Source organism: Galeopterus variegatus, unplaced genomic scaffold (genome assembly GCF_000696425.1).
Source record: "Galeopterus variegatus unplaced genomic scaffold, G_variegatus-3.0.2 Scaffold5455, whole genome shotgun sequence".
In the NCBI taxonomy this organism is placed as follows: Eukaryota; Metazoa; Chordata; class Mammalia; order Dermoptera; family Cynocephalidae; genus Galeopterus; species Galeopterus variegatus.
The window spans coordinates 24,857-45,894 of NW_007731566.1; the positions used below are offsets into that span (position 1 = coordinate 24,857).

Below are 21,038 nucleotides of genomic sequence, written 5' to 3' on the forward strand. Positions count from 1 at the left end.
GGACGTCCTCCGCGGTAAACATGCCGCACATATGTCAGGGATTACTGCTGTTGTCGCTATTGTTGCTATAATACAAGCGGATTATACATTTTATTAAAGTATGGTAATTACTATTTGTCATCATCTCCATAAAATCCACCCAGCCCAGCCCGCCTCCCTGCCGCAGGGGTGGGGCTGCCCTCGGCCTGACCTCTCTGCTCCTCTCCCCCAGTGCCGCCCGATGACCCCGTCATTCTGGGGGGGCCCGTGATCAGCCTGCGGGCAGGGGACCCCCTCAACCTCACCTGCCACGCAGACAATGCCAAGCCCGCGGCCTCCATCATCTGGCTTCGCAAGGGAGAGGTCATCAACGGAGCCACCTACTCCAAGGTGAGGCCTGGGGGGGGGGGGGGGGGGGGCTGTCCCTATCTGCAGCAATCCCTCCCTCTATGCCTGTCTGACTGTCACCTTTTGTTTTTCTCACTCTTTGCCTATCTCTGCATCTCTCTACTCTCTCTCACTCTGTCACTTTTTCTCTCCCGTGCTGTGACTCTCCCACCCGTTTGTGTGTATGTCTGTCCTTTCATCTGATCTTTTCTGTCTCTTTTTGACTATGTAGCATGCTCTCTCTCTCTTTCCTAGGGTAACTGCTGGGCTTGGTGAAGACCCTAAAAATAAGGCATGGTTCTAAGAGGAGGCTCAGGGACACAAGTGGCCAGCGCCCAGGGTTGCTGTATAAAATACAAGGTGCTGCTGCGGGCTGAATGTTTGTGTCCACCCACTAAATTCATATGTTGAAATCCTAACCCCCCCCCCCCCCCCCAGGTGCTGGTATTAGGAGGTGGGACCTTTGGGAAGTGATTAGGTCATGAGGGTGGAGCATCATGAATGGGATTAGAGCCCTTACTGAAGAGGCCCCAGAGATCCTCACCCCTTCCACCATGTAAGGAGACAGCGAGAAGACGGCCACCTCTGAACCAGGTGTCTGGCCCTTGTCTGACACCAAATCTGCCTTGATCTTGGACTTGCAGCCTCCAGAACCGTGAGAATAAATTTCAGTGTTTATAAGCCACCCAGTTTATTGTACTTGTTAGAGCAGCCCGAAAAGGCTAAGACATATTCCCAGTTAAACTTGAATTTCAGAAAAACAAACAACTGTCTCAAATATTGCACGTGACGTACTTATGAGCTATACTTATACTAAAAAATTATTCACTATTTATCTGAAATTCATATTTAACCGAGCATCCTGTAATTTTATTTGCTAAATCGGCCACCTTTCCAGGGCTGCCAGGTGAAAGAAAATGAGCCAAGACACAGGGATGCCAGGTACCAATCAAGCTTTACTAAAGGGAAAGAATCTGCTGGGCTGTGCTCAGAGTGGAGGGCAGCCCGGGACGGCCCTCAAAATGGAGGACAGCACCAGATACAGGAGTGAAAAAGCTTATATAGGGCACCAAGGTCTGGCTGATACCATTAAGGAGGGGCATTATGCTAATGCTGAAGTTATGCAACCAGGGTAGAGAACTGCACCCTTGCAGAAGCAAAAGGGTAGTTTCTGTTTTGCAGAAGTCATGAGGCTTCTTGTAAAGAGAAGCGGGGAGGGGTTTGGTGCTGGAATGGAAGACAAGGCTTGGTGGCTATTTTGTGCTTATTGTGTGCATAATGACACTGGTCACATCCAAGATCCATCACCAGGTAAGGTGTGGATCTGCTGTGTCCAGGGCGCCTGACTCAGGGGCCAGGGAAGGCTGAAATCCAGCCCATAACCCCTTACCAAGCCCTGTGTCCTGCTGTCCTGCTGTGCCTACCAACAGGGATGCTTTTCTGTAACTCACACAGGGTACCATGGCTGGAGGGACTCTGAACTGGCCCCTGTATTAATCATGTTTTTTATTTTCTGTATTTTATGATGCTTTGACATCTTGGGGCCTTGCAGAGCCAGGAAGGAACTGCCCCTCCCAGGTTAGCTAATGCCTAGAGACAGCAAACAACTTACCTGCAAACATACCTTTGACATGCAGACCATCCCATCCTGAGCCCACGCCCTCACCAGCTCCTTTTATCAGGCTTCCACAGAGCAGGACACTCTCCCCCTACCTTAAATCTCCCCAGGGCCACATATCGGACAACTATAGACACCCCTACAGCTCAGAGCCCGCTGAAATTGTCCAGGCTGTGCAATCCTCAACCCGCTCAGCTGCCCACCCCACCTCACCGCTTCCTTTCCACACAAACCACAGAAAAGGCTCTGCCCGCCTCTCCTTCCCTCATCCCCTGACTCACTCTGGTACTTCCCTGTGGCCCTACATGGCACATTATGCCCCTCCTCTCAGGAACTGCACCAAGCTATCTTTTCAATGACAGTCATCTCCTGATCTGTTGGCCTTATCATACCTGAATAAAAACAAAATTCCCAGCACATTTTGAAATGTGCCCCACCAAACCACTCGAGGAGTCCCAGACGGGGTTTATGTACCCCAAAGCCTTTAAGGACATTAGAGGACAGCTGGTACAATTCTTTTGTCTGCAGATAGAAAACAGGCCTGACAGGGAAATGACTGCCCTTCCCAGCTGCCAAGTGGGCAGCACCAGGCCTGGAACCACAGTCACCTGAGTCCCAGGCCTGCGCTCCTGCCAGGATAGCCTCAGGCCTCTACAGTCCAGGACACTCTCCCTCTGCCCTAAATCTCCCCAGGACCACAGATCAGACAACTATAGGCCACCTCTAAAGCCCAGAGCCCACTGAAATTATTCGAGCTGCCCAATTCTAAACCTTACAATGAGCTCAGAGGGCACCACCCAGAAGCTGTATCAGGGCCCAGGGCAAGCCAGACCCCCGGGCGCTGAGCTGGAGGGAGCTGCCCAATTCTAAACCTTACAATGAGCTCAGAGGGCACCACCCAGAAGCTGTATCAGGACCCAGGGCAAGCCAGACCCCCGGGCGCTGAGCTGGAGGTCAAAGCCGTCCAGAACCCCAGCTCTCCTCTACCCAGGCCCTCCCTGGCCTCAGAGAGTGGGGAGGTGCACAGCCTACTCCCCAGTCCTGACCTGCCCCCAGATCCTCTTCACGGTCCCTGGAAAGATAAGCAAGGCCTTTGCCATTGCTGGGGCGAGCCTGGCCCCACACTGAGAGTGTGCCCTTCCTGTCCAAAACTGACCACCCTGCCAAGGGTCACCCTGCAGCTGCTGATCAAAGATTGGCCCCCACCCAGAGCCTAGGGCCAGATCCCAGACAAACGCCTTCCCTTGGGAACATGTCCATCAGGAGAAAGCTGCCTTGTGAGAGACAAATCCCTCACTCATGTCCTGGGCTGGAGCCACACTGTTGTGTTACGAAATACAAAAGCTGCACACAGGAAATCAATCATGCAGAGGAGGATGTAGGGGATGGGAAGGGGTGTCCCTCCCAGCCTGGGTGCCTGGCCGCCTGGCCAGGCCCTCCCTGAAATTAGGCCAACCTGGCCCACTCTGGGGTTTATGTCCCACAAAGGACACACCTCATCTCGTGAAGAGAAGTCAGGTCACCCTGCTGGGCCTGTCCCAGGACCACCTTGACCCCAGCATGTTGTCCTCATCTATGTTGTAAATGTCCCTCAGAGCCACGGGCACCATGCTACTGGAAACCAGGGCAGGGAAGGCCATCCTCCAACCCGTGCCCCACCCCACCCCTGTTCAGACTCCTGTTTCCAGTCCTCCCTCCCTGAGCCTCAAGTTTCCTTGTCTGTAAAATGAACGGGTGGATCATAGGCTCTGGAAAGGTGCCTTCAGTTCTGACAAGCTGCAGACCTATGACTTGGAGCACGCTGAGCAGGGTGGACACTCCAGAGGGGCTTTGTGGAACTGTCAGGGCCCCCTCTCTGCTTCCGCCTCTCAGGGGCCCAGCCCAGGCCCCTCCTTCCCCAGAACTGCCAAACAGCACTTCTGATTTCCAACCCAGAGCAGCCCCAGACAGGCCGAGCTTGAGGAGGGGCTGGGAACCAGCAGCTCAGAGAGAGGTTGAGAGCGCATCCCAGTGCACACATGATCGATAGATCGATCGGGCAGGCTGCAAGGGCCACAGAAAAGGCCGGGCTCAGGAGCTGAACGGCCTGAATTTGAGTCCAGGCTCCAGCCCCTTCCAGCTGTGTGACCTGACCTTGCTGTACCTCAGTGTCCTCACCTATACAATGGGAACAACAACAGCACCCACTTCAAGGGATGGCTGTGAGGATGGCTGTGAAGATTATTGCCTGCCCTGTGCTGGATCCTCACAGGCCTGGGTGCACCTGCCACCTGCATTTCCCAGATGCAGCTGTCAGTGTTGCAGCAGAGCAGGGCATGTGGTCTACAGACCTGGGTTCAAACCTGGGCTTTGTCACATATTACAGTGACTTAATGTCTCTGCCCCAATTTCCCCAGCTGCACCTGTTAGGGTTGCTATACAGCTTAAAAGGAATTATGCATTGAAAGTTATGCCTTGTAAAGAGCAGGGCGTGCAATAAGGGCTCCGTACATGTTAGCTAGTATTATTGGTTCTCTTCCCCAGGATCCCTGCCCCCCAAAACCCTAGATCCCAAGCCCCAGAGGTCACACAGCTATTTCACAGAAAACCAGCCCTGGTTTCAAAGTCTCTTTCAATTCAAAGATCGCTAGTGGACTGTTCTTTCTGCTACTCCACCATGTGACCAGCAGGGAGAGGAGGAGCCTCATCCCTGGAGGTCACTCTGCCCCTTCCCCAGGGGGGGGGATCCAGACAGAAAGCACTCTCTAGCCCCTCACCCGGCACAGGCTGGTCATGCTTCTCCTTAAGCCCTGCAGCTCAGCCCTCAAGTTCGGGTGCTGGGAGGAGCTGCACTGCGGGGTGGGGCCTCTGGCACTGCCCTGGGGGAGCCAGGGGCAAGGCCTCCCTCCAAGTCTGTTCCTGGACACCCAGCCCTGGGCTGGCTGGAGACAGCGGGCTCCTCCCTTGTTCTTCTCGATTCTCTGGGCCTGGCAGCAGAAAGGAGGCCACGTAGCATTCATCTGGAAAGCCTGCAAATCCACAAACCAGGGAGGAAGGATGGATTATGGGAGAAGAGGGAAGAGAATGGGCTGAGCCCAGAAAGAAACCTTCCTGGGAGCCAGCTTCCTGCCCCCCCAGGTAGAGAGATGAGGCCTTTGCCATGGTACAAGGCCAAGTGGGAGGGTGGCTTGGTCTTAGACGCACAGTCATGCTCCCACCCGACCTCTGCGTCCTCCAGCTTCAGGCTGCACCTCGACAAGGGGCTGCTGACCCCCCACCACCAGGCCCACCGGCCTCAGCCTAGGAGAAGCCCTAGAGACCCCACCCAGGAAACGGATGGGTGCTCACACCCCCCAGGGCCCTCTCTCTCCACTGTGCACACCCTCCCCCTGCTCACCCGTCCCATCTGTCCTGCCTATGGGCCTTGAGTCTCCACCCATCCAGGCCTTGTCTGTGAAGGGCACCTCTCGGCTCCAGGGCACAGGGCTGGATGCTGAGCGTGCGGTGTGGCCCTGTGCAGTTTGCCCCCTTCCACCTGTATCCCTTGTTCAGTCCAGGTGACAACAGGCCCACATGGATCCCCAAGCAGCTTTAAAAAGGGGAGCAGAGAAATGATCATAAATAAATAAATAAAGGACACAGCAGGTGGGGGAGGTGAGTGGGGAGGGAGAAGAGGCCTCGTTGCCAGGCAATCAGGCCTGTTCCAGGACTTTCCAGGCTGTCTGCATATCAATGAGCATCCCATACTTAGCACCGGGTAGGGGCGCCCACCCACCACATTCCCTACAGGCTGCCAATCTCTGAGTGCTCAGCCTGGCTGTTCACCACCCAGCTGAGGCCCCAGGGCTGCAGAGAGAGCAGAGCGACCGCTGCCACCCTCACTGGACAACCCCATCCAGGGTGCACTCTGTCCCCAGCCGGAAGCAGCACCAGAGCAGTCAGTGTTCCGAGATGAGCTGGGCCTTACCCAGTCACTGGAGCAGGTGAGAAAGCTCCTTGAAACAGTTAGTGGAGAGAGGCCCATGGACACCCACAAACGGAAACAAGTACACACACACACACAAAACACACACATGCACACACACACAGGTGAGGGCTGGAACCCACCCTGGAGGCAGTGCCCTGGCTGGCTCATCCCTGGCACGTGATGCATGCACGCCATGCACACACCAGCTCCCCCTGGTCTGTATCTGCACACACATGGGCTGCGTCCTCATGGACCCCAAGCCACCAACACAGTCACATAGGGCAGCTTGAGCGATTTGGAGGCTGGGGTCTGACAGCACATTCGTGCCCACGAAGCTGGAGGGAGGCCTTGGAGGCCCCAGAAACTAGTGACCCACCATTAATAATCTACTTCCCTCCCAGAGCTGATTTGCATGCTAATGAAGGTTTCTGAAGCAGTGGATGGGGGCTCGGAGCCAAGTCCAGTGAAGGGAAGAGAGGGAAAGAGGGAGATGAGATTAAGCGAGGGGCACAGAGCTGGGGGAGGAGAACGGGGCTGGGACAAGAGTCAGCACATGGTAGAATGTTCCACCTGGATGGTACCTTCAGGCTGCAAAGTCCAAAGGCTTCATTTGCATATGAGAAAAGTGAACATTAGGGAAGACTTATAAAAGAAGAATGAATGGAAAGAAAAGAAAAGGAGAGATGAGAAGGTCAGGAAGGAATGAGGAAAGGAGAAAAACCGGGGTGCAGACTTGCCACCCTGGCGGCTTTCCACTGCGAGCTCGCCCCCACCACGACCCCCAGCCTCCGCAGCTCCATCCAGCCTCCCTCCCCACAATCACCCCATGACACGCCAGTGACCCAACCCTCCTCCCTGGGTAGGGGTACCCCAGCGGGGGCCAGCACGAGGGGCCGAGGGTGTCCCGTGGGAAGCGGTGCTGGGCGCTGCCCCCTCCCGGCTCTGCCCCTGTCTAATGAACACATCTCCCCTTTTCTCTAATTAGGTAGAACAAACAACTTGAACCAGAATTTTTATTTCCCAGAAAAGCACACGCCCAGACACAGTAAATATGTCATTAATCATCATTCCAAGGCAAGGCGCACGCTGGGTGCGGGGAGGAGGGAAGCAGGCAGAGCCTAATTAGGGCCCGGGCCTCCTGCTCACCCCCTCCCACCCGCACCGCACACCCACGTGGCCGCTCCCCTCCCGCGCCCCAAGCCCATCCCCTGGAGGGTTCCTGGCAGAAACGTCCCTTGTTAGCATAACGGAAAAGTGAAGAGAAAGGAGTGGGGAAGAACAGTACAGACCCCCCTCCTCCCCTCACCCTACCCTGAGGTCTTATGTTCATCCAGGAAATTTTCCTATCGTGGCCTGGCTATTCATAGCCGGCAAGGTCTGCTGCCTCAAGCCAACACCATCCTGCGGTGGGGCCGCAGCTCCCTCCCCTCTGGCTTTGGTTTGGGCAGGACTACACCCCACCCTCTTTTTGCTGGCCTCCCTGAAGCTCATCTGGAGACTCTTACCCTATTGGCTACTGGACCCCCCTTGGCCTGCTGGGACTAGCCACATCACTGTCCTCCAGCCCCTCCAGCCAAGGCCTCCACCCCTCTTCCTAGGAAAGAAATTTCTATGAGGCCTCAAGCCACTGGGGCCTGAGCTAGGCTCACCAGTTCCACTGGGTTTAGATGGGAGAAAGTCCAGGGCTACCGCCTGCTCTGTGGCTCTCTCTATAATTTCATAATCCGGCTTTGCCTAAAGCAGGATGTGCTGCTCCAAGTAGAGGCTTCAGGCCATGTTCTCCTGGTGCTGGAGCCACAACCTTTGCCCCACGTTCAGAAGGACCATGCTGAATGGAGGACCCAGACAGCAGGGTCCCAGCAGCCTACACGTTGCTGCTAACTAGTGCAGTGACCTTGGAGGCTATTAATTGCTCTAATCGTTCCCACCTGTAATGCCAAGACAATAATAACCGCCCTCCAGCATCTCTGGGAGCTGTGGCAGAGGGTCCTGGCTCAGGGGTCACCCATTCGTAAGTGCAAATCCCAGCTCTGCCCAGCAAGTTCCTGGCTCGCTTTGAATTTAGTTTTTTCTTTTGCTGTTAGAAGTAAGGCTCCCTCCCTTCCAGGGCCCTTGTGAGAATTAGAGACAATGTCATCTCTATTTTAGGGGAGGTTTTGAGGCAGTAGAGTCTGTTCATCCATTCCTTGGCTTCAATCAGAGCGAAACAAGACTGCATCCACATGCCTCCCTGGAGGGAGTTAAGTCCCTTTTCTGGATGGGATGTCTTTGAGTACTGAACAGCCTTCAGTCCAGCCTGGAAGTAGCACCCCCGCTGGCACACCCTCCCCCTCCCCCGTGTGCATCTACCTTAGTAGCCCCAAAGTGATGGGGGGAGGGAGAGGTAGCTGGAAAGGGGCACAGGGGAGGGAAGGGGGTAGCAGCAATAATGGGGGAATTAGCTTCAGAATGACATCATCATCCAGTAGAAAAAGCAATGACCTTGGAAGACAGGAGACCAGTGGCTTTAGGACTTGTGTTCATTTCTTAGGCTGCCATAACAAAGCACCACAACATGGTGCTAAAAATAACAGAAGTCCATTTTCTCACAGTTGTAGAGGCCAACGGTCTGCAGTCAAGGTACCAGCAGGGCCGTGCTCCCTCCAAAGTCTCCGTGGAAGAACCTCCCTTGTCCCATCCAGCTCCTGGAGTTCCGCAGCTTGTGGTTGTGCAGCCTCTGCCTCCATCTTCACGTGGCCGTCCCCTCTGTGTCTCTGTGTCTTCTCCTCTTCTTAAAAGGACTCTGGTCACTGGATTTAGGGTCCACTCTAAATCTAGGATGATCTCATCTTGAGATTCTTAACTAATTACTATTTAACTGATCTGCAAAGAGCCTATTTCCAAACAAGTTCATGTCCTAGGGCTCCGGGTGGATAGGAATTTGGGGGAGACTATTCAGCCTACTACAGGGCCCTCTTACTTGTCTCACCACCAATTTAAAGTGTGACTTTTGGCCTCTCTTGGTCTTAACTGTTTCCTCAACTGTCAAATGGAAGATAATGGCATCTGTTCTGCCTATGGCTTGGTTGAAGCTCTAATGAGATCAGGAAGTGAAATGATTTGCAAAGTGCAAAGGGTTTTTATAGGTAAGTAATCAAAAGCTCATTGTGCACCCCATCTGCCTGCAGCCCCACCACCCCTGCACTGACCCCCAGGCACCAACTGCACCCCCTTTTGCAGACTGTCGCTGCTCAGGGGCCACAAGCACCTGCCTGTTGCAAATGATCTGCTTGCTTCCTGCAGACCCAGAGACTCACCCAGACGCCAGAGGCAGAACAGATGTGAGTTCATTTCTACAAAGGACCTACCTGAAGCCTGGTTTCTTTTGTGCTTTTGGCTTGCAAGTCCAGGCTGATTTCACATATGATTCAAAACTTTCTAGTTCCTTTTTCCTTCCACAGCGCAACACTGAGCCAGGCCAGGAAACCAAGGGTCACCCCCCAGCTCCTCATGGAGACTGGCACTGCTGAGTCTCCCGAGCTGACCCCCTCTAGTCCAGGCTGATTTCACATATGATTCAAAACTTTCTAGTTCCTTTTTCCTTCCACAGCGCAGCACTGAGCCAGGCCAGGAAACCAAGGGTCACCCCCCAGCTCCTCATGGAGACTGGCACTGCTGAGTCTCCCGAGCTGACCCCCTCCATCCATGGTTCTCCTTTCTCCTCTCTAAGCTGGGGCCTGCCCTCCCCACACCCACCCAGGCCATGCCAGCTGAGTGAGATGGGCCTTCTATCCCTTCTCCCCACCCTCCTCCAGACCCTGCTTCGCGATGGCAAGCGCGAAAGCATCGTCAGCACACTCTTCATCTCCCCTGGAGACGTGGAGAATGGCCAGAGCATCGTGTGCCGTGCCACCAACAAAGCCATCCCTGGAGGGAAGGAGACCTCGGTCACCATCGACATCCAGCGTGAGTACTGACCAGCCCTGCCTGGCCTGGCCAGGCCCAGGATGGGAGCAACCCAGCAACCCTGCCCATAGCTCAAGCCATCTGAAAGCAGGTGAGGGGTCTGACAGCTCTGCATACGTATGGGCAGGAAGGACCTTCTTGTCTCTCTCTTATTGTCATATGAAGCAACCTCACAGATGAGGCTCTTCGGCAAAGGATGTCTTCAAGACATATTTTGCACCTGTACAAGGTGGAGCTTCTACACCAACGAATATGGCCAGCCGCTGGCCCTGCTGGCCTAGCAGTGGCCCCATGCTCTGTTGGAGAGGAATGACAACAGAGATGCTGGGAGCCGAAGGTGCTCAGGATGGGCAAGGAGCATGGTGCCCGGTGGAGGGCCTACCAGTCCCCTCTCAATGAAGGGTCAGTCAAGGGGAAGAGAGGAAGAAGAATAGATGTTCTGTCGACTCATACGCTGCAGGCATTATCTCGTTTAATCTTTACAAAAATGTTTGGAGGAGGTATGACTGTGGTCCCTATCTGGGGAAACTGAGGCACCAAATGATAGGTCAAGTTGCCCAAGGCCACAGAGATTTCAAACCCAAGCAGCCCGGCTCTCCAGAGCCCACCCAGATGCATTCCCATGTGGTCAGCCCTCAGTGGATGTCACTTGTTACCATTAGGATTAACAATAAGGATGCTTTAAAGCTCCAGCAGCATCGCATCCAAGAGCCACCTAAAGAAGACACCAAAGGTTTCCTAAAAGTCTCCCTAAAGTGGCCTGTTGGCCCCAGAGAACCAAGAAGAGCTCAATAAGGTGGTCCCTGTAGCCTAACTCTCAGGACTGGATTCATTTAGGTGTGAAGTATCAGCATTCAGAAGTGGACTTTTCTCCTCTCAGATCCCCTTCCCTGCATGGTGCCTCCACGTGCTGAAGACTGTCTGGTGGCAGGCTCTGAATTACAAGGCTGGAGCTGCAGGCTGGTGTTCATGTCCTCCTTAGCATTTTGCTCTTTTTAAAGCATATGCATTTAAAAACACTTCGTAACAGCCCAGGCTCATCTAAGGATTCTGGGCTCCACGTGGCTCTCTAGGGATCTGGAGTCCATAGACACTGTGTCTTAGGATTTCGAGAGCCCACCTTGGCTGCCAGGGAGCAGAAGTTCCCACTCGGGGTCTAGAATCCTCACAGATGCTGTTTAGATTCCAGAGGACAAAGGAAATGGTTATAAAGGAGAGATGATACCAGGGCTGCGCTCTTGAGAAACGCTTTGTCTTCACTATCTCGCCACGAGCTATTAACAAAACTCTCTGTTCCCCACCCCTCTACCCCCCACCCCACCCCCCATGACCCCAAGGATTCTTTTTCCATTCCTCAGTCAATGAGAGCAGCAGAGCTCTGGCCAAGCCTAGGACTGGGGAGATGGAGGGAGGTGCCTAGGGCACACGATTTAAGGAGGCACTCACTGTGAGCGTCCTGGAAATACAGGTGGGCCCTGAGAGGGAGGGCCTCCTTAAATCGTGCACCCTGGGCTCCTCCCTGCCCTGGTCTCAGCACCACTGCTTCTGCCCTGCCGAGCAGAGCAGCTGTGCTGCAGAGGAGGCAGCTCCACCATCAGCAGAGGGAGGGTCTAAGCTTGTCACTTCACCCCGGGGACTCTGGTTCCTTGCGTGATTTGACCAAATGATGTCCCAGGTCTCTTCTTGCTCTAGGACTGACTGTGGATCTCTCCAGACACAAACCAAATCTGGGAGGTGGGAGGGTAGGAGACACACAGCATCCAAGCCCCCTACTTTCAGGCTGCCTTTCTTGGCCACTGTGAGGCCCCTGCCCTCCATCCCTCCCCTGTCCCCAACCTAGTCAGGAGGCCTATGCCAGCTACAGAATCCTGCACAAAAGACACAACAGAGTTGGCTCCCCGCAGCCTGGGCCTGGCAGGGAGAGATGTACAGAAGCAGTGATTCTGCTCCAGGCCATCGTCCATCACCCCAGGAGAGCCTCTCCTGGCAACCAGAAAGTCATCACTGTAACAGGCCACCCGGCTATTCAGAGATGCTCCAATAAGAGGATCGATTTACTAGGACGCACAGATGACAGGACGCCAAGCCTTGCCAGGTCTCTGGGTCCCTTCTGGCTTTCTTTCCAAGGACGTCTCAGCCACGTTAGGAGGGAGGCCACAGTGACGTTTCCTAGATCGGCTCCATCCAAGGCAGTGTAGGGTAGTGGTTAAGGCCACAGCATTCTTCCTGGTTAAAATTCTGGTTCTGCCACTTACTGAGTGACACTGACCTGGTTAAGTTAACCTCCTTGTGCCTCGGTTTCCCTATCGGTACATGGAGGTAATATTGCTTACCTCCAACGGATTAAATTAAATCATTCGTGTCAAGCCCCTCACTCAGTGCCTGACATGTTGTAAGCATGCTACACCTGTCAGCTGTTGATAGGATAAATAGCCACAGGTGTGCAGTGACCCCTCCTCAGGTGTCCCCCCCAGCCCTAACAGGGGAGAAGTCTTCATCCATTTGTCCTTGCACCACGTCCCCCCAGCCTGAAAGTGTTTCCATGTGCCTGCCCAGCAAACACGTGCACTGTCTCCACCCCTCTCTTCCTCCTCCTTTCCCCTCCCCCCACCTAACAGGGGAGAAGTCTTCATCCATTTGTCCTTGCACCACGTCCCCCCAGCCTGAAAGTGGTTCCATGTGCCTGCCCAGCAAACACGTGCACTGTCTCCACCCCTCTCTTCCTCCTCCTTTCCCCTCCCCCCGTGCATTCATGTGTCCCTTCAGTAAGCGTCCAGCTGCTTACTGTGGACACCACGGGCTAGATCGGAGCTGCCTTTGCAAACCTGCTCATTTTCTCAGTCAACTGAGAAGCATCCTAACTCAGCAAAAGCACATTTGTTGTTTGTTTCTCTTGGTCTTTATATGTTACCCAACGGAAGACAAAGCCCCCAGATTGAGTAATGGGAGAGAACGCTTAACACCCGCAAAGCCTTGCCACATCTGGACAGTGTGTCCAGCTGCCAAGTTTCAAATGGATGTACTATAAAATCACCGAGTCATGAAGTTTCTCTTTTCCCACCCCGTCCTCGATGTAATACTCCCCCCGAAAACACGCACACTCACACACATGCAGGTTGCGGATGGAAACAGCAACAGACTCTCAGCTGTAACATCTGTTCGATGTGATCTCGGTTCCACCAGCTACATCAAAGCTGCCCTCCTGCAAGTTATGCAGCCGACATCACAAGTGGGATTAAAATCATGTTTAATAGTAGGATATGAACATAAACTATTTATGCCTCTGGAGCTTGGCAGACTCCTGAAAATTCTTACCTGCACATCCAGAGGAGAGGGGTGGAGACAGGGACCCGGACACATCTGGGGCGGGGGTGGAGGTGCAGATGAGTGTGGAAGCATCGTGAGGTCCTTCAGGACAGGTGGGCACCGAGGATGGTGCCCAGAGGGAGGGGAGGTGCAGTAGAGAGGCCTCCATGGGGTGAATGGATAATGCAGGTCTGTGACAGAGCACCAGGCAGCAAGGGTCCTCCAACAGGTGTGTGCCCGTCTCCCTGCTTCCCACAGTCTCATCACTTTACAAGTACACCCAGGTGAGGGATGGGCCTCCTGGAACAACCCCTGAGTTCTGTGGCAGGTCTCTAGATTCTGTGGAGCTGACACCCTCGTCTCCTCAAATGAGCATTGGATCAAGGAACTCCACCTCCTGGTAGGGGACTGCCATAGGTGAGGGCATGGGCTAGCCACATATTTGCATCCAGATGGCGATTACCAAGCTCCTATGCCCCAGGACATGCTTCTCCAGCCCACAGCGAGATGCCAGCTCCTCCATGGGTCTCCATGCTCTCCAGGAAGGGTCCCAATGATGCCCAACTTAGCCAGCCAGCCCTGAGTGGAATAAGGGCTGGACTCCTGATTCAGCCTTGCCCTGGGGGCTGGTGGGCAGCACTGGGGAGAGGCAGGAGCATCCTGGGGGTCGTGGCTCTCCTGAGAGGTGGAAGGAGAGCTCTCATGGCTGTTCTTCACCACACTCATCCTTGTGATCACTTGAATTTGCTTTACAAACCGAGACTGAGAGGTTGAAATGCCCATCACTTCTCTTGTAATTATCCACGAAAAGGCCAGCAAGAGGCTGCTCCAGTAGCAGATGCTTTCTGGATTTGTGGTCCCCTGTCTGGAACTTGGGTTATTGTGGGGAAAACAGGCTCCCCAACACAGTCGGCCGCCTGCTACTCAGAAAACAGGCCACCCCCCTCCAGTGCAGCCCATGTGCCCCAGCACTGGGCAGTGAGACCTGGCCCAGCAGGGGCACCAGCAGCAGAGGAGGGCCAAGCAGCCACATGACCCCCACTCCGGGTGGGGCAGTCTGGGTCCACAGCTGGGAGGCCATGTGTGTGACTCTGAGGGTCTCAAGAGCCCAGACCCAGCAGGATGGAGTCTCTCTCCCCTTGTGGTGTCTCTCATGGGGACCCAGAGTGATCAGCCCTTTTTCTGATGGCCTCTGGGAAACTAGATTATTTTTTTCTGAAAACAGGCTGAACCCCTAGAGAGGCCACATGACCTTCCAGCGATGTGCTCAGCTTGTTGGTGGGACTGGCCCAGAAGATGCAGCCCAGGGCCCGGGCTAGGCCTTGGGGACGAAGTTGCCCTCTTAACTCAGCCTGGAGTTAACTCCAGATCCCTAAGCCATGACAAGGAAGGAGGATGGACATATCCCCTTCCCTGGAGTGTGGACGCCTGGGGGGTACCCAGGAACAGGGGTGAGACCCAGCCTTTGGAGAAGGTCCAGAGCTGGCCACCCTGAGCTCAGCAGGGCCAAGCAGTGGGAGGCCACCCCTGGGCTGACCTCGGCGCCCTGTCTCTCTGCTGCAGACCCCGTGAGCTTTATTTCCATCCTTACATCTCTCAGTCTCTGTTCCTCCCTATCTCTCTTCTCTATTCCTCATTATTTTATTCAGTCTTCCTCCCTGACACCCTGTCATTTTCTGTCTTCATGTACTGGGTCTTACTTGGTCTTTCCTGCTTTCAGTCTGAAATCTTCAATTATGTGTGTCTGCATATATGTCAGTCTCTCTCCGTCTCTCTGCTCTCTGCTTTTCTAGGTTTCTATCTCTTTTTCTTACTCTTCCTCTGCATTTTGCAATCTGTGTGTGTGCCTTTCTGTCTCTCTGCCTCTGTCTCTCTCTGCCTTTGTCTCTCTCTCTCTGTCTCTCTGCCTCTCTCTCTGTCTCTGTCTCTGTCTCTGTCTCTGTCTCTCTCTCTCTGTCTCTCTCTCTCTCTCATCTGTCTCTGTCTTCTGTGGTCTCCATGTCTCTCCTCTGTGTACATGTCTCTACCTGCCTCCGATCCCTTCTGCACAGATCTCTCCGTGTCTCTAAGTCTCCGGCTCCTGTCCCTATCTCTCTCCCTCTCTCTGACTTTCTGTCTCCTCTACCTCCCACCATCTAGCACTTCTGAGCTTGGCTTCTTATCATGACAAATGAGAAAACGAGCCCCAGCCTGGGGAGCTGAGGCCCATGTGACACCAGTCAGGACTGAGTGGAGATGCTTAGGCTGATGAAAGGGTGTAAATGCCACTTTCAAGTTAACAGATGCCCCAGAACCTTTACACAGAGAGATAATAAACAGACATTTTGAAGACAGAAAGTCCGTGTGGAAATGGGGTTGGGTGTCCACACTCCCCCAAACCCCTGCACCCCTCCCCACCTCTCTTCTCTGCCTCAAAGCTGGAAGACACAGATGCCCCAGAACCTTTACACAGAGAGATAATAAACAGACATTTTGAAGACAGAAAGTCCATGTGGAAATGGGGTTGGGTGTCCACACTCCCCCAAACACCTGCACCCCTCCCCACCTCTCTTCTCTGCCTCAAAGCTGGAAGACGCTCCCAGGGCCCAGATGGCTGCTCCCTAGTGTTCATTTCAACAGCAGGTCTTGAATCCACAGAGGGCCCTGACCCCACCTCCAAGACTGCCTGAAGCAGGCACCTCCTGGGAGTGGAGCAGCCTCCTGCTGAGTCCCCCAAGTTTCTGGTAACCCCCAGGGTGGTGGCTGCTCTGAGGGTCCCTGGGTGGTGGAATCTCTGGCCTTTACCCTCCCTCTCACTGGGGGTCTTCCTGACCCATTCTTTCCCCGGTCTTCAAGTGAATCTCTTCTCTCTGCAGATCCCCCGCTTGTCAACCTGTCTGTGGAACCACAGCCAGTGCTGGAGGACAATGTCGTAACATTCCACTGCTCTGCAAAGGCCAACCCAGCTGTCACCCAGTACAGGTGGGAGTCACCACTGCAGAGGCGTGGCCTGGCCACCAACCCCTCCACCCCATGCCTATCCACAGGATGTCCCTTGTGCTCCTGGTCCTCGGCACAGCCACGTGCGAGTTTCACAAAGGGTGTCTGATAGCCTGTTCCCTTCCCACCACACCCACCCTCCCGCCGGCCAGGTAGACTCTTTCTTCCCTTTCCACACATGTACCACACTCCTCCATAGGAGACAGCACCAGCCCCCGCTTCTGTTTGAACAGCTTGTTTATCCCATATTTCTGAAAAGAGGGAGGGAGACTCAGAAACAGTTAAAACATCCAGGAGAATCAGGAAGATCAGAACCTGGATTCTGGTCCTGTGCTGGTCCAACTATTCAGCCGGGTAGGGAAGGATTTCTGGGACAGCTGGTCCTGTCCAGTGGGCTCCTGGGATCGGACACACCGGGCCCCTGTGTGTCGCTGGCTCACACACTGATCAAAGCATCACCGCTTTTCACATGCTTGTCTCTGCCTTTTGACGGAGCTTCTCGAAGGCGATGACCGCAGTTCAGTCACTAGAGCTTGCAGCATGTAGCACAGCGTGCAGCACACGAGGCCCTCCTCCAATGTGCCTGGCTGATGGGACAAACGCACGCCGCGCTTCTCTGGGCGCCTTCCTGACTGCGCTCGTCTTGCTCGAGATTCCGAGAGCCTGAGTGACCTTGGAGGTGCACAAGGGCACTCATTCATGCGCCTCCTTTTAGATGCTGTGTGGACCCCGCCCTGGCTCTCACTCTGCCCCGCCCCTTCCCACCAGCCAGACCCAACGGTGGAGCCAGGCGTCACCACCGCCATCGATCCGGGTTATTAAGCTGCAGCACCTGCAAGGGCTGAGGATGCTAATGGTCCCAGACTAGGAAATAAGCCAGGGGGAGTGGAGAACAGGGAAGACGAGACACAGCCCCAGCAGCTCAGCCCCAGCCGGCAGGAAAAAAGGAAATGGGCCAAAGAGACAGCCGTAGGTTCAAGCTGGATGCGAGGAGGTGCCCCCTGCCGTGTGGATAATTAAGCAGCGCTGGAGCCAGAAACCCAGAACGGGGGTAGAGTCTATCCCTAAGGATATTTTAAAATAGGATAAAAACCCATCTGTCCTGTCCGATTTAACTGTTCTCCAGACTAGAGGCAGAGGAAAGATCAGATGACCTCCAGGGTCCCACCTGAGCCAAGAACTTCAGGCTCTCTGGGATCATGTGGCTTAGTCAGGTCCAGGGGGCAAGTCTGCTTTGGCAGGGGTCTGGCATCTGTCCAGAAGTGACTAAAGACACAAAAGAAAAACCCGACAAGAGTCCCTTGCTCTGGGCTTCCACTTGCCCTCCCTACCAGGCTTCTCTGTACAAGTTGGGCTTCTTTCTGTCTGCTCCTGGCTCTCTGCTCCTGGTCCCTAAACACGAGGTACAACGTGCCCAGAAAACACTCATGCCAATTTCCCAGGACAGCCCTACACACCCATGGACCACCTGGGGAAACACCCCCAGAGCTACCAACCTCCGCCCACAGGCCTGACTCCCCCACCTACACCTGCCTTCTAAGCAGGACAGTTTGAGCAAACACCCAGGAGACCAGGCTTCTGGGCCTGATGCCCAGGGTCGCTGACCTCAAAGAGAGCAGTGTGACAAGAAAAAGAAGATGTCAATCTGCACAGAGAGAGGTCGTCCTAGAGCACATGTGGCAAAATGCTAATAACTGGTGAATCTAGGTGAGGGGGAGTCGGCAGGTGATGGGACTGTTCTTGCAACTTTTCTATTATTTTAAAGTTTGAGGGTTTTTATCAAACTAAAAGGTTAATAAGTAAACAAGCAGGGAGCATGCAGGTTTCCCTAGGCTACAGGCATCCTGTGGCTTTCCCTCCCTCTTCATCCTACCCTGGAGCCCCTCATGTTCAGAGAAGGAGCCGTGAGGGCCAGAAGGGCAGGGCTCCCTGCAGACACTCACTGTTCTTACCCACCACCTTCACTGGTGGCCTTCTGATGAGCCGAAGGCCCTGAAAATGCTGCAGTGCATGATTGGCCTCCCTCCAGAGGCTTTCAGGGAGCCCTTCTGGCCCCAGTTGAGTGCGGGAGAGCCTGGGTGGCCTGGGAAGGAAGGCGCTGGAGGGGCCATGGAGAGAGGAGGTGGTGACACCTGGGCCCACCTACACCCGCTCAGCTCCTTCTTGCCTGTGAGGTCTCACCAAGCAGCCAGATGCCCATTCTATAGTGTTGGGATCCAAGAGGAAACACCGTAAGCAAATTTCATCACATAAGCACGTGCATTTTTCCCAACTGACTGCAAGATTATAGGGATCTTCATTTTTTACTTCCATTTGTCTTGATTCCTTCCTCTCTATTCCACCCAAGAGGCTTGTTTTAGTCCATTTTCTGCTGCTATAACAGGATACCACAGACTGGGTAATTTATAAAGAAAAAAGATTTATTTGGCTCATGGTTCTGGAGGCTGGGATGTCCAAGAGCGTGGCGCTGGCATCTGGTGTGGGTCAGCTCATGGCAGAAGGCAGAAGCAAGCCCATGAGACAGAGAACTTATCCTTTTATCAGGAGCCCACTCCCACGATAACTGACCCACTCCCAAAATAACAGCACTGATTGCTAATGAGGGGGGAGCCCTCTGACCTCACCACCTCTCAACCTCTTCATATTATAACAATGGCAATTAAGTTTCCAACATATGAGCTTTTGGGGGACATATTCCAACCATAGCAGGTGTACTCTCTGAAATTAGAGATGTGCCCTTCTCCACCCCAGCATGCAAAAAGGGGGCACAGGTGGGCACTGGAGCTGTCACCTCAGCTGCCCCCAGGGATGGGGAGCCCGGGGCCAGCACGACAGGCCTGAGCACAGCATGAAGTGCTCTGGGATCTTTCTTCTGAGGGTCTCGCCACACCCCCCAGCAGACAACAGAATGGGGGCCACTGCCCCAGATGAAACGCGGGGCTATTTGAGGACAACCTGCCGGCTGTGGCAGGCCAGGCCTCCTGATTCTGTGATAGAAATAATTAATCCTCTTACATTTGTTCAGACCAAATTAGACATTGATTGGGAAAGGCTTAAGCTGACTCCATTTTCAGAGGGGCTGGGAGAGACAGCCAACGCAATAGTGAAGCAGGGGTGGCTGGGGAGTGGGAGTGTAGGGGGTGAAGAGGAGAAACAGGAGGTAAAGCAAAGCCAAAACTTGGGAGGAGAAGAGGAAAGGGAAGAGAGAGGGGCAGGAGCTTCTCTTTGGTTCTGGCCTCCCTCCTGTGGCCAGCTGCTTGCATAATGCGGTGGTTTGGGCCTCTGCACTTCTGGAAGGGACCCATCAAAGGGTTATGGGTGTGGGAAGGGAACAAAGGAGGGGGACACAAAGACTGGCTGAGTGAGATGCAAGCAGGGGACTCTCAGGGGGCCCAAAGGCACCTCCCCAAAAGGCCCTGGCCTTGGGCACTTAAGGACCCAGCCCCATAGCCGGATCCTGCCCGTGACCCTGGGAGGGGATAATCTGAGAATCCCTCCTCTGGGGCTGGCTGCGCAGAGGGCCTGTTCACATGGCGCAGCTCTGCTGGGCAAGAAAACATCCTCTCTCACAGCCGGCCACGTCCTCTTGTCTCTTCCTTCCAGCTCCCTCAGGGTGAGAGGAGACGCCAGCCTGGTCTGGGACAAGGAGACCCCTGGTTCCTCTAGGGTTGTTCCAGGACCACAGGAGCCCCAGTGGTTCTCTTGAAAACTCAGGGCCAGGCAGGCAGGGCTTCTGCCCTCCTTGGCTTTCATGGTGAGGAGCCCTGGACAGAGAGGGGAAGAGCCCTAACTTCTCCAGAAATCCCTGGGAAAAAAACACACTGTGCCTGCCCATCAGAGCCAGCTCCCCTGGGCCCAGCCCACCCCTGACCCCTGCCCTCCTCCCAGCCCAGCAGCCCCCCAGGCCTCCCCCTGTGTCCAATCGCTTGACCCCCTCACTTCAGCAGGGTGGAAGGAATCAGGGCAGGACACAGCGCTCCAGTTGTGTGCCTGGAACTGAATTCATCCGCCTCAGGCAGGGGCTGTGCTTGACTATTAAGTCTGGTCATTGAATTAAAGTTAGAAATTGAAATGACTCATGAATAACTCATAATGCTTTGTTGAAAAGCTCCTTAAGCTCTCAGGGAACTATGGTTTGCTCTGTTGGTAACTGTAATTGTTATTATTAATCGTACTCTTAATAATCACCCGATATTAATTCGTGATAACAACAGCATGGTGCCAGCCTACATGTTACATGTGAAATGAAGAAGTGGACGGGCCAGCCCAAGCCAGGCAGGCAGAGGGAAGGGCGGAGACCAGGGCCAAGAGGAAGGGAAGTGACAGGGCAGCAGAGAGGCTGAGCTCGCAGGGAGCGGGGATGCAGGTGGCACCACTACAGGCAAGGCCCCCTCCAGCTCTGGAAATAGGTTTGAACTTCTAGCCTGGCTAGAAGTTTCCCGATTTCAAAAAGTCAGTGCTGTCCCCATTGGATTAAACCAGGGGAAGCTGAGAACTGTCTCCTTGGGGATCTGTAAGGAAAGCCCCCACCTTCACATGCACATGCATGCACACGCTCACAGCTGTGCACACACACACACACACACACACACACACACCCCTGTGGGGCTCCAGTGCTGCCCGCACACAGCAGGCTGCCCGGTTACTCGCCCAATGCAGTGATCACCGCCCCAGGGCCAGGACCAAGGCCAAGGCCGAGGCTGTTCAGCCTCCCCTTTGATATGGTACTGATCGGCCAATGAAAGAACCTTCCTACCCGCCTCCCCCCACCAAACCAGAGCTGCTGGAGGAGCAAACCAAGGAGTGGGGGAGGAGGAGGGGGGCGGGCCGAGGCTGGGCAGGAATGAGAGAAAGTGCCCTCCCCAAGAGGGAGGCTGC

General features: G+C 54.5%; 1 protein-coding gene across 1 annotated transcript in view; it reads left to right on the plus strand.

Annotated features, from left to right (window-relative positions):
- The first annotated feature begins 216 nt into the window (after positions 1-216).
- The window catches only part of LOC103604872 (kin of IRRE-like protein 3), a 37,312-nt gene continuing 16,490 nt past the window's right edge, over positions 217-21,038 (plus strand). The window contains exons 1-3 of the mRNA XM_008589450.1: positions 217-369; positions 9,725-9,875; positions 16,037-16,142. The gene's annotated coding sequence lies outside the window, so the exon portion shown is untranslated. The remainder of the gene's footprint in view (positions 370-9,724; positions 9,876-16,036; positions 16,143-21,038) is intronic.